At 54.6% G+C, this 13304-nt stretch overlaps 1 protein-coding gene across 5 annotated transcripts in view; it reads left to right on the top strand.

The window, feature by feature from the left end:
- The window catches only part of TMEM51 (transmembrane protein 51), a 54129-nt gene that overhangs the window by 22477 nt on the left and 18348 nt on the right, over positions 1–13304 (top strand). The window lies entirely within an intron of this gene.

Here is a 13304-nt window from a genome sequence, read left to right as displayed (position 1 = left end):
GCATTTCAATCAGTTGCCCCCCAACCTGGGATGGGCACCCCCAGACTCTAACTGCAAAAGTCTCTTCTGGCCAAGACAGTTGAGTCTTTGAAGATGTCAAGGACTTACTGTTAGTCTGGGTTTTTTTTTTAGCATAAACCTAACTGGGGTCAAAGTCTGGCCCTGGGCCTGACTCCCCATGATCGGCAAGACCAGCTCTAAGCCACGGACAAAGCGCCCTCAGTCACCGGGCTGATCCTGGCTGTCGGCCAGGCATCACAGGGTCTGCTACGCTAGGATCAGGGGGCAGGACTCCACGCGGGGCTGCAGACGTCTGCCAGATGCTGGGCATCGGGCAGAGTTAGATAGGCCCTCTCTGGGTTCTGTCTCCCGGCCACCCTCCAGATGATCACGATTTGGGCTTGTGTTGGAGAACTGTTGTGTTAGAGACACCATGCTGATTGGTTTGTGTCCATGTTGAATTATATAAGAGGATGCAGTCATTAGGAGCCTGGGCTCAGAGTCCACCAGGGCTCAGGCCCCCACATCTCCGCAATTAGCTGTGTGTCTTTGTGCAAGTGGCTTAGCCTCTCTGAGCTCCTCGTCTGTGAAATGAAGGGGATGGCAATACTTCTTTGTTCACAGTGCCTTGAGCATGGGAAGCATGTAGTAAATGTTGGCTGTTATTACTATTATTACCTAATTTAACGCTTCTAATAACCCTATGGGCTGCAGGTGCTTGGGAAGCTGTCCTCCAGGCCTTCGAGGAGGCCACAGGACAGACTCCGGGGCGGCAAAAAGCCTTTTTGGACCACGTCCAGTTGAATCTGAAGGTCTGCGATTAAACGCTGTCTCGGATTCTCTCCCTTTAAACACTCAAAACCTTCATCCGAAGCTCTGTTTCCTGACCATCTTGTTTCCACCATCGGGAGAGATGCGGGGCCGACAGGTGCTGTCACGGCCAAACGAACGGCAGGCTTCCCGCCACACTGAGCTGATTCTGAGACCGGAGCTCAACAAGACCGTGCTCAAGGCGGACGAGCCACCCTTTTGTGTGTTGAGTCTGTGTGATTGATTGATTGACCGGTTGATTGCCTGCATTTTGGGGACCACCGCGTGGGTTTCTCAGGCTTCTCTTTCCCTTGGGTGGAAGACAAAACTCAGACCGTGACATCCGGCTGCCTGCATGAGATTTGGAGCATGCTGGTTTCTCCGTGAAAAATGTGTGGGGCGTCTGGGGGGCTCAGTCATTTAAGCGTCTGACTCTTGATTTCGGCTCAGGTCATGATCTCCCGGTTCGTGAGATCGAGCCCCGCGTCAGGCTCTGTGCTGACAGTGTGGAATCTGCGTGGGATTCTCTCTCCCTCTCTCTCTGCCCCACTCCCATTCGTGCTCTTTCTCTCTCTCAAAGTAAGTAAATAAAAAAAAAAAAAACAGGTAAATGGACGAAAAAATGTGTGATCGCCGTAGGCTTCAAGCAGAGTGGCAGCACAGCCTGGTGTGTCCCTTCTGGGTTCAAATCCCTGCTCTCTTCTTGGCTATGCGACCTTGAATATATGCCCATCTGCCTCTCCGGGCCTCAGTTTCCTCATCTGTAAAATGGGCACAATCGTGCCCCCATCCCACGGGGCCGTTGTGAGATCGAGCAGCCAAGGTGTCGGCACCGTGCCTGGTGGTCCCTAACGCGATTATCGGTATGCCAGGTCCATTCCGAGTTGAACCGTTCAAATTTTGGGGTCTCTCACTGACCGGCTGTGTGACCTTGGGCAAATCCCTTCACCTCTCTGAGCTTCAGGCTCTTTTCTTCATTTGCAAAATTGAGCCCCCACGTTCCTCACGTAAAGGACTGACCTGAGGATTAAATTAAGACAGATGACTACCGCGCACAGCCTAGCACAGCGCCTGGGACATGGCGGGCGTGGTGCAGTGAGAAGGTTCCGGAAGTGGGAAGACGTGGTAGCTTGTGCCTATGATAAGGCTGTGGGGACACATGGCCATCACTCTCAGGGAGGTCGGGCAAGGTCATAAGTGCCCGGAGGGTCACAGAGCTGCCGCGGAGGGAGTACTTGGTACAGCCCTGAGTGAGTGACCAGGGGCGTGGCTGGTGCTCCTTGGAGAGAGCAGACAGGGAGGGTCCTAAAAGGATGGATGTCCAAAGACGAACAGTGACTCGCCTGGTGGCCACAAGGGGTGAAGGTGCTCCCGCCGGACAGAGGGCATCGAAATATCAACCGTTCCTTCACTTGAACATCCCTGTGTCTTCCCTGTCGGGTTTGTTTCTGGACTCGTGTCTGGAGGTAAAATGGTTTATAGCAACAGTCTTTGGGACCATCTGGAGAGACAGACCCGGCGTAAACAGATTCCGAACACAAAGATGTAATTTTCCCAAAAAGCACATGAAGGGATGATGATTTCCCAACAGCAGAATTCTTTACTTTGTAGAACCGTTCACTAGGAAATCCTTTTCAGAGTCGAGCCCCCGAGAGTACGTGTGTAAGATGCTTTTTGGTTAGGAACAAGGAGGTGGGGTTGGGCGGTGGTGACAGGTGTCGTCGTGGGGCCAGATCTTGTCCCCACCCGGAGCCGGGTGGGGAGCCTGCCACCGGCTGTGAGACCTTGTGTCATGTGCCTCTATTTCCTCATCTGCAAAATGGGGATTATCATAAATACAACCCATCTCACCTCGTAGGTTTCACGAAGAATAAACAAGATAATTCATGTAAAAAACAAAGTATTGCCAGGCAGTAAGGGTGTAATACTTGTGACTATTGTTCATTCCAAAAATATTTGCAGAATGCCTTCGGTGTGTCTGGTTCTGTCTCCCCTTCACCTGACCTCATTCGGCTTATTCTGGGGCGTGGATACGGGGGAGAGAGACAGACAAAACACAGGGTAAACCAACAAGACGCTTACAGGCTGCACTCATAGCTGTGTCCCAAACCAGCAGGGCGCCCAAGATAGGGAATCACATGAGGCAACTTACTCGATCGAAGACGTTGGAATGCCTCACCGTGAGAGTGTCGTGTAAGTAAAAAGTGAGAAGGAGCCAGTGGTGACGGGCAGTGTGGTCGGAGCAGGGGGAGGAGCAGACTGGAGCAGCTCTTTTCGAACTTGACCATGCACTTGCAGAAATGAGCCAGGAGGTCTGGGGTGGACCTGGGATTCCGCTTTTTCTAACCAGCTCCAGTGCTGCCCGGGAAGCTGGGGACCCCGCCGTGAGCCGCCAGAGCCTGGAAGAAGGCAGAGGGAGCCGGGGTCCAGACGACAGCCTGCCGGGGGGGGGGGGGGGGGGGGGGGCAGGTGGGGAGTTTGGATTTTATTCTCAGGGCAGTGGGGAGCCAGGCAGTGGAGTGACATACTCAAGGGCAAGCTTTGGAATGCTCATTGTGGCTGCCATGGGGGCAAGGGCAGCAGCAGGGGGACCAAGCAGGAGGCAGATGTAGATATCCGGGTAATGGATACTTCCAGCGACGGAAGTAGGTGTCAGTGTATCTGGAGGTGGGTGCATTCGACATCTTGGGGCAAAGAGAATTGAGAACACCTGCCAGAGTGTTGAATGGAGATATCCTTAATCATCTTTTTTTTCAACGTTTATTTATTTTTGCGACAGAGAGAGACAGAGCATGAACGGGGGAGGGGCAGAGAGAGAGGGAGACACAGAATCGGAAACAGGCTCCAGGCTCCGAGCCATCAGCCCAGAGCCTGACGCGGGGCTCGAACTCCCGGACCGCGAGATCGTGACCTGGCTGAAGTCGGACGCTTAACCGACTGCGCCACCCAGGCGCCCCTCCTTAATCATCTTAATAAAACGTACTGACAAAGAATTATCAGCCAGGCGCATCAGTGGCGCTGAGGTGGAGAAAGCCTGGTGCAGAGGCTGTAGGAGGTCTGAAGGACATCGCCCCCTTTTGTCACCCCACCCACACCCCAAAGATAACCACTGGGTTTGCTACGTAGCCGTCCAGGGGCTATTCTGTGCATATACGCAGATTCCTGTACATTTGAGGCAAGTGTTCAAAACATGGGGGAGGTTCTGGGGGAGGTTCTAGTGGGGGGGGGGGGGCGGGGCATCTGTTTTGCCGAATCTGTTTTGCTCTCACCTTAAGATGAAGGTCACGGCCCAGCCAGACGGGCCAGGAGGTGGGCAAGTAGCCTAAAACCTATTTCCTCTAAAACTTGGGAAATTCCTTTCTCTAAAGAGCTCTCTAAAAACTGCATATAGGGGTTCCCCGGTGGCTCAGTCATTTAAGCGTCCAGCTTCGGCCCAAGTCATGATCTCATGGTTCATGAGTTCAAGCCCCGCGTTGGGCTCTGTGCTGACAACTCAGAGCCTGGAACCTGCTTCGGATTCTGTGTCTCCCTCTCTCTCTGCCCCTCCCCTCCCAAAGTAAATAAACATTAAAAAATTTTTTAAACAAACAAACAAACAAAAACCCTGCATATCGTTATGATACAAGCCTTCTCTTACCAGGGACTAATTTAGGAAATCTGAGCATTTCAGTGCCAGAAGAAATTTGGGGATAATCTATAGTCTCACCCGACCTCCTATTTCCCACATGGGAAAACTGAGGCCTGAGACTTTCTTGTAAGTGGGACAACCCTTTTATAATACAGTGTCTCTTCTTAATTTATTGGGATGTTAATCTCAGATTTTTAATGCGATGCGTGGGAACAGGGTATGTTTCTGATTTTTTTTTCCCTTGGTCACATCCGTATGAGAGGTTGGTTCTAATGGCTGACGAGGGAGACATAATTTAGCCTTGTAGCTTCTAAATGCTGCACGTAGACTCTGGCCTGTGGGTGAGAATCCCTTCATCAATTCACAGCAGAATTAGAAGGCGAAGGACAGTGGATTAAATTTTCCCCAAATAAAAATCGATGTCATCTAAGGGCATGCCCTGTGTTCCCAAGATTCTCTCCTACTGTTTTTACTGTCACACTAACCTTTCCGCCATGACTAGATGGCAGTAGGAGAAGAGAAGATACTTTTTGTTTGGGTTCTGTTTTGCTTTGATGCCCTTCTGTGGCAGAAAGGAAAGGCGGTAACCCCATTGCCCGTGGAGCCCCACAGCCGTGCGGAGGCTCAGATTCAGAGTGCTGAGGCTGTGACCACCCTCCTGTCCCCATGCTCCCGTCCTTCAGGAGGCCCCACGGAGCCCCCAAAGTGGAAATGTGTTCCCTGCCCCTGGAAAACCCCAGGCAGGGACCCCACAGGCCAGGGAGGTCGGCTCTGGCAGCCACGAGGACCTGAGTGTCTGAAATACAGCTATGGTCTGCGGTAGCCAGCCCCTCCCTGCCCCAGCAGGCCAGCAGGGAGAGGAAGAACCCCTAGCGAGGCCAGGATGCCTCAGATTGGCTCCTTGGGAAGGCTCCTCACCTGTTTCCCAGACCCCTCGAGCTGGGCAGAAGGGCCTGAACACCAAGCTAAGGACTTCAGTCTTTGATTCTCTGGCAATGGGGAGCCACCGAGGGTTTCTGAGCGAGAGAGTGACAGGATGAAAAAGCCCGTTTCTGGAGGATCAAAATGGCAGCAGCATGCTGGATGAGTTGGACAGAAACGAAAGACCGCGCGGGGAGGAAGCCAGGTAGGGACAGTGAGGTGTCAGGCTCTACCCTGGGGTAGAAAAGAAACAGAAAAGAAGGAAGAGATGGACCCTGAGGATGACAGGGGCTGATGGGAAGGACGAGAGAGAGCCAGCAGTCACAGATGAGCTGGCTTTTGAGCCCAGATGAGGACGGTGACTCTGCCAAGGTGGGAAGCTGGTATTGGGTTACTTACCCTCTCCCACCCTCAGCGGTCTGTGGAACGGGGGGAGACACAGGGGTGTGGGGAGGATGAAACGAGGTTGTGCGTGGAAAGTGCATGGAAATCAGCCCGGGCCTGGGGGGAGCGGCAGGCAGGTGCTAGGGGTCAGGAGGGTGATGGGGAGCCATGGAGGGATCTTGACTGAGGGTGGTATGATCACATTTGCCTTTTGGAAAGACCTGCCTAAAAGCAGCATAGAGAGGACAGGCCAGGAGGCAGGGAGGCCACGGAGGAGGCCTTCATGGTCCACGTCCAGGGGAGGTTGGCCTTTACCTAAGGGAAGGGGGGGGGGGCATCCTAGGGTGTGGCCTCTCCCCAGGGCCCCACTTGCTTGCTGGGTCCCCTTTGTGCTCAGCAGCCACTGCGGCGAATGTGGGTGGCAGATGTTTGCCCAGCAGGCGGGGTCTGGAGTCCTCTGTGCCCGCTGGCCTACCTGTGCACACAGAGCATATGCTGGGCCCGCCCCTGTGACAGCTGCCGGAGGACAAAGGCCTGGCTGTTTGACCAGAGAGGCAGGAGCTGCCCAGTGGGCACCAAGCACGGGATTCACCCCCCTTCCAAAAATTGACCCGCACCCCGTGCCGTATCTGCGCCCTACCCCCCAGCGGTCTCCCCAACCACCCCCTTGCCTGTCAGGGGCCGGGTCCTCCTTGCCGCTGACTCTAGTGGCCTTTCTTCCTCCTTCTGTGCTTTCACGGGGGTCACTCCGTTTTTGCTCACTTCTCCCTCCTTTGGGTCCTTTGTGCCTCATTGTTCTTCCTGCCCACTGCCCCCCGCCCCCCCTTCATACTTCTTCTGTTCCGCCCTCTTGGGCTTGCGGGAGGCTGAGGGCAGAGTGCCGCTGACCGCCCTCTCGGTGCCCAGCACAGTGCCCGGCCCACAGGGTAGAGCGATGGCGTCCCCTTGGATGCGTCTGCCGGTCCCTACAGGCTCGGCCGGCGCGTTTCCCTCTTCCTTCCTGTGTGTGTATCCGTTCGCTAGATGTGCATTACAACCTCGGCAGTAAGTTTCCGAGGGCAGGCCTGGTTCTCCTCTCTGCCTTGTAATTCCTGCTAACGGCCTAGAGGCATTCCCAACCTCGTGATTTATGACAGCATCTATCGGGGTGGCATGTTGGAGGGCAGTGTGGCCCAGGGAGAGATTTGCCAGCTTTCGGTCCCGGGACCACATCCTTCTTCAGTCACTGCCAAGGCCAGAGAGCTGTCTTAGTGACCCTGACAGTGACCCTGAGGATGACTCCTCAAAACATCCCCACCAAGGAAGGCGATCCTATCACCTGCAAGCAGCCCTGGACTCTTGACCGTGTGTTCCAGAACGCCTACGCCTCCCTCTGCGGGTGCTCGGGGCCTGACTTGGCAATCCGAGAGCACATGTGAGGGGGGTGGGGCATCGCGGAGGGCGGTGATCCCTGCTCACTCCCTGGCGCCAAACTTGCCTCAGAAAGGGGAAGAATTGGGGCAACTGGCCAGTTTGGTTTTGCTTTGGGGGCTTTTTTTTTAAGTCATTATTTTATTTTATTGTTTTATTAGGCAAGAGGATTTATCTGGGTTCATCCAACTGAAACATCGGTAAGGTCCCCCTGGATGGATTCTGGCGTCGGGCTCACCTCCGCTTACATTTCCTCCACGCTGGCTCCGTCTTGGAGCAGCCTACCCCCCGCCCCCCAAAGGGGAGGACCAGATGGCCACCAGCTACCTCCAGTCCCTCTGGCAAATCCAGCCAGGAAGGGGCCCCGCTGGGGGTTCCCCTCAAGGGCATTTCCTCAACCAGGAAGAATTAGGTCTCATTGGTCCTGGCTGGCCCAGGCCCCGCCCTCTGAGAAATGGGACGATCTGATTGGCCAGGCTTGGTCGCGCCCAGACTTAGGGCCGGGAGGAGCACCCGCCCGACCACATGGCACCTGCGTCCTGGTCCAGGTGGCCTTGGGCAGCCTGGCTCCCGCGGCCCAGCGTAGCCCGGTCCCCAGACCTCCGGGGACACTCCTTGGGAGTGACTTGTGTGACAGGCTCTGGACAACTTGGCGCTGTGGAGAGCACAGCAGGGCCTCGTTTAAAGGGTCCCTGCAGAGACTTTTCTGATAATCATAGATAACCCTCGATTACCTGTTTGGGAGTTTCCAACTTGATCCTGGATTTTTGTAAAGAGAGGGCCTGTGTGCTCGTCCCCCGGCACCTGGACTTCTGCTCGGCATGTTGTGGGCGCCCGGTTAATGTTTGTGGGGAGACTGCCAAGAGCCAGGGGTGCGCAGGCTCCACCCTCCCCGGCGCATCCCCCAGCCTCGCCCAGCTTGTGGGCGGGGAGACAGGGGCTATTTTATCTTCAGGGTCATCATCATTATTGTTAGTCATTGTCCTTGTTATTGTTCAGCCTGGACGTTTCTCTTGACTCGGAGAGCAGTCTTGACTTGTGCTGTGCCTCCTCCCTCTGGCTACCTTTGCTTCAGTAATTCTATCCTATGCCCAGATGTGTGGTTACAGTCCCTCCACTGATTGGTGGGTCAGGGTCATAAAGTCCTGCACTGCCTGGGCCCCCTGCAGGGTAGAGACCATCTGGCATAGCTCCCGGCCTAAGGGGTGGGAACACGACAGGAACACCAGCGGATGCTCTGGAGACGGGGACACCCGCTGTGGGGCTTCCAGGCAGATGATCTGGGTCCGAATGCACACAGCGCTGGTTCGGAGCAGTGTGCACCTGCTCACCAACCTCAGCCCCCCTTCCTTGCTCTACAGTGGGGACGAGGGGGCTGCCAGGGAGTGTTTGGATGATTACAAAAATGACGTTCAAGTGTCCAGCTTCGTGCCAGGAAGGAATTGCAACCCCCAACACGGTGCTGTGGCGTCTGAGAAAGGGACAGAGTCCTGGGACATGTGGCCAGCCGCCTGAAGCCCCAACACGGTGCTGTGGCATCTGAGAAAGGGACAGAGTCCTGGGACATGTGACCTGACGCCCCGGGTCACAGGGCCGAGCCCGGGTGGCGGAGAGGTGCAAGGTCAGCCCTCAGCCCTGACCCTCAGCTTCCGAGCAGGTTACTGAAGACGCTGGTGTTTGTCTTTGTCACCGAGTGGCGGAGGACGAACCCCAGTCCCCCCCATTTCTCTTCCATCAGCAAACCATGGCTGCGGACAGTGGACAAAGGAGGGCCTTGTTGACACAAGCACAGTATAGACATTTAAAAAACTCATTATTCTTTCAAAGCCTGGCTTGGGGGCAGATGAGAGGCAGGATTTTAGAGGGACTCTGGACTCAGAGCATCTGGTTCACAGCCTCCTTCTGCTACTTATTAACATGAGACTTTGGGCAAGTTACGTAACCTCTCCGGGCCTCAGTGTCCACATCTGTAACATGGGGGTGATGGTGGCCGCTTCTTTGTGAAGATTCAGTGAGATAATCCAGGCTCAGAGTAAGCAATGCACGTTAGCTGTTCTTCTCATGCTTTAAAGACACATGCTTTTGAAAACAAAAGGCCCTTTTGTAAAATGTATAATCCTGCAATTTGCGTCTGACGTGCCTTGTCTATAGCCGGGTACCCCTGGGGTTCCAAGAGCCGTGCTGTGAGATACCAGAGCGGGGCTTCTTATCGTGGAGGACAGTCCTGGAAGGCCAGTGAACCCGAGATTGGACAGGATTGTGCCGAGGGCGTTTACGGTAGGCTGGATAACACATTCATTAATGAATAATGTCCCCCCACCCCCGAGATGTCCACCTAATCCCAGAGCCTGTGATAAATGTTACCTTATGTGATCAAAGGCCTTTGCAGATTCACATTATCCCGGGGGGGGGGGGGGGCATACTGTAGTCGCAAGAGTCCTTGTAAGAGGGGGCAGGGGTGAGGGGTGCCAGAGAGGGAGGTGTGGTGATGGAGACAGATGGCCCGGGAGTGTTGTGAAGACAGGAGGGGGCCAGGAGGTAAGGAGTGTGGACAGCCTCCAGGGGCTGAAGAAGGCAGGGAAAGAGATTCTCTCCTGAATCCCCCCGGGGGAAGGCAGGTCTGCTGACACCATCATTTTAGAACTTCTGGCCTCCACGACAGTAAGGGGATGAATTGGCGTAGCTTTAAGCCGCTAATTTTATGGTGATTTGTCACAGCAGCAACAGGAAACGAATACAGCCCTTCTCAGGAGAGGGTCTGTGGTCATTTTTCAGATCTGCCCCTGCATTGGCAGGCCGGTGATGAACAGTCACAGGCCCAGAGCCTCCCACTGGCCCCCAGAGCCCCCACCCCCACCCCCAGCCCCACCGCTAGGTGTTAGTACAGCCAGGGCTCCCTCCTCCTTGTCCCTCTGTGTTCCCGTGTAGCGCGTCTGAAATGCAGACATATTTTCACTAGCCATTTGTTTTTCCTCTGGAAAAGACCCTGAGAAGCCCCACAGAACAGCGTGTCCCATCTCTCTGGGGGTTTCTCGATCACGGCCCACGCAGACGCCCAAGGTGCGTGCCTCTCCTGACGCTGGCTCTCGGCTTCCCTCCTCAAACCTGCAGGTGCCTGCCTGGATGGGGAAACCCGCTGCGCTCCCAGCCACTGGATCAGTAGGGGAGGCACTTCTGTTCCGGGATAAACCTCTTAGCAGCTGCTGGAGGCCACAGCCTGGAGCCTAACTTGGGCTTATCATTCACGCACCGCACACAGCAGCGGCTCTCCGACAGAGCGCTCGGGCCTCCACACCCGCCGACAGCCTCAGCTAACAGTGTGCCAGTCCTACACCAGAGCTGGCTTAGGTTGTGTCACCAGACCCTTGAAAGCAGCATCTTCCTTTTCTCTTAATTTTTTAAGTTTTTTTAATGTATTCATTTTGAGAGAGAAAGAGAGAGAGCTTGAGCAGGGGAGGGGCAGAGAGAGAGAGAGAGAGAGAGAGAGAGAGAGAGAGAGGAAGAGAGAGAATCCCAAGCAGGCTCCACGCTGTCAGTGCGGTGCCCCATGCGGGGCTCGAACCCACAAACCACGAGATCATGACCTGAGCCGACATCAAGAGTCGGATGCTCAACCGACTGAGCCACCCAGACGCCCCCAGCATCTGCCTTTTACAGAGAAAAACAAGGCTCACAGAGGCGAAGGGCATTGCCAGAGGCACACAGAATTAAACAAAGGTTGGACAGACTCTAAAATCCTGTATGTTCCACGATACTACTCTGTCATGCCATTCATTCATTCATTCATTCATTCATTCATTCATTCATTCGTTCAGCATTTATGAGGCTCCTCCTGCACGTGCCAGGCCTCTTCTAGGACAGAGGGAAAGCAGTGACCAAAACAGACCAAAGTCTCCGCCCTGGAGAACTCATATTCCAGCACAGCACCATCCCCTAGAGCTAGAATACAAACCCCAGGTGTCATTTTCAGTTTCCTGTAACCACATTGTTTTTTAAGTCCAAAGAAACAGGTAAAAATCATCAGTTTTATTTAACTTGATACACCTATCACCTCAACACGAAATTGATTTAAAATATTAACGAGATAGGGGCGCCTGGGTGGCGCAGTCGGTTAAGCGTCCGACTTCAGCCAGGTCACGATCTCGCAGTCCGTGAGTTCGAGCCCCGCGTCAGACTCTGGGCTGATGGCTCAGAGCCTGGAGCCTGTTTCTGATTCTGTGTCTCCCTCTCTCTCTGCCCCTCCCCCGTTCATGCTCTGTCTCTCTCTGTCCCAAAAATAAATAAACGTTGAAAAAAAAAATTTTTTTTTTTAAAATATTAACGAGATCATCTTGTTGCCCTCCTCTGTCTTTGAAATCTGGTGTTTGTAGCTTACACTTTTACAGCACATCTCAGTACAGACCGGTCACATTTCAAGAGCTCACCGGCCGCGTGTGGCTGTGACTATTGTATTGGACAGTGCAGCTCTTGGATATGTCAGGCGCCCATCCAGACAGTGACCTGGGTGCAGCTGGTGTCATGACCCCCCCCCCCCCCCCGTGGAGTTCAGCAGCCATAGTCCATCCCCGCTAATGTCCAGCTTGGGGTTATACTGGCCACTCTCGGCTCTGCGGCTTCTTGCGGCTGGGTTGTTGCGGAATTAGGGACCCGGCATGTCTCTCTGTGGGGTGGCAGGCGGAGGGGGCTGGGCCTCAGCTCAGGAGGTTGGGTTAATCCAGCCCTTCACCTGTGCCACACCGTCTTCAGTGGCCACGTGAGGCCACGCTCCCGTTTTATGATCGTCGCTAATATTTTAGTCCCCTCTTCTCCCCTCCCCCACTCCACTTTCCTTGTCTCCGAGCAACCGTCCCTGCTGTGGGGAATGCCCTCAGTGGCCAGAGTTAGGGCCAGACACTGGACTGAGAGCGGGGAGATCCTGGCAAAGGAAAATCAGGGTGCTGTTCCACCAGGATAGAGAATGGTCATGGCCCAGGTGAAACAGCAGCATCCTCGGAACCTCTCCAGGGTACGTGGCGAGGCTTACCGCTGCCCCTCCCTCCTTGCACAGCCTCCCGGAGCCTCTGGACCCTATGATCCCTGCTCCCCGCCTCTCTGCCTGAGGAGCCCTTCTCCGCTTCTTCGTCCAGACTGTCTTCTCTCCCCACTTAAGGTTCGAGCGCCCAGAGAGCCCACGCTGAGTCTCTCGTGCCCCTCATTCCTGTGAAGGTTGCTTTCAGGCCAGTGCTCCACCGACAAGCACTTTCTCTGTGCGTCATCTCTTTGGAAAGGTATAGTCACAGCCGTTTTACAGATGAGAAAACCGAGGCTCTATAGGATATAAGCTACTTGAGTGGAAGAGCCAGGAGTCATACAGAGTCCTGCCTTGAGCTTCCATCGCCCCCCGCCCCCCTTCCTGATCCGCGCGTGGCTCTGTGGCCCAGGTCTGGTTCTGGAACGTCGTGCCTTTATCTCACAGTCGCGTCTGCCCACAGCCAGCCTCCAGGCTTCGCTCCCACTGTCGCCAGCCTCTCGACCTGACTTTCAGACTTCTCCACCCTTTCCGGTCCTCGCCCCTTTCTCCAAGAGATGGGCTCCTTCACTGACCTCCCCTAATCTCGTCAGAGTCCACTGGCAACAAAAGTTCCCCTCTTGGTCTGGTGCTTTATACCGAATTACCACAAACCTAGTGGCGTGAGATAACTCACATTTTGTATTTCACAGTTTTTGTGGGTGCGGAGTCCAAGCACAGGTTAGCTGGGTCCTCTGCCAGGCCACAGTCAAGGTGTGGGCCAGGGATGGGTTCTCATCTGGAGGCTCGAGTGGGGAAGGGCCCGCTTCCAAGCTGTCTTGGCTGACGGCAGAATTGCTCCCTTCAAGTTGTAGGACCGAGGGCCTCGTTTACTGCTGCTGTCATTTGGAGCCTACCTCAGGGCCTTGCCAAATGGATCTCCCCTTAAAATGTCTACTCGCTTTATTAAAGTCAATAAGCAAGAGAAGATCTCCTTGCAAGGTGGGCATTACAGTCCTTTGTGATATAATCTCACATAATAACCGTCATCCCAACATTTGCTGTATTTTACTGGCCTGAAGCAAGCCAAGATTCCTCCCACACTCAAGTGGAGGGGTCACGCAAGGGCATAAACACCAGGAGGTATGGATTGTGAGGCCACTT

This window comes from Prionailurus viverrinus, chromosome C1 (assembly GCF_022837055.1).
Source record: "Prionailurus viverrinus isolate Anna chromosome C1, UM_Priviv_1.0, whole genome shotgun sequence".
NCBI classification, from domain to species: domain Eukaryota; kingdom Metazoa; phylum Chordata; class Mammalia; order Carnivora; family Felidae; genus Prionailurus; species Prionailurus viverrinus.
This window is presented reverse-complemented; position numbering and strand designations above follow the sequence as displayed.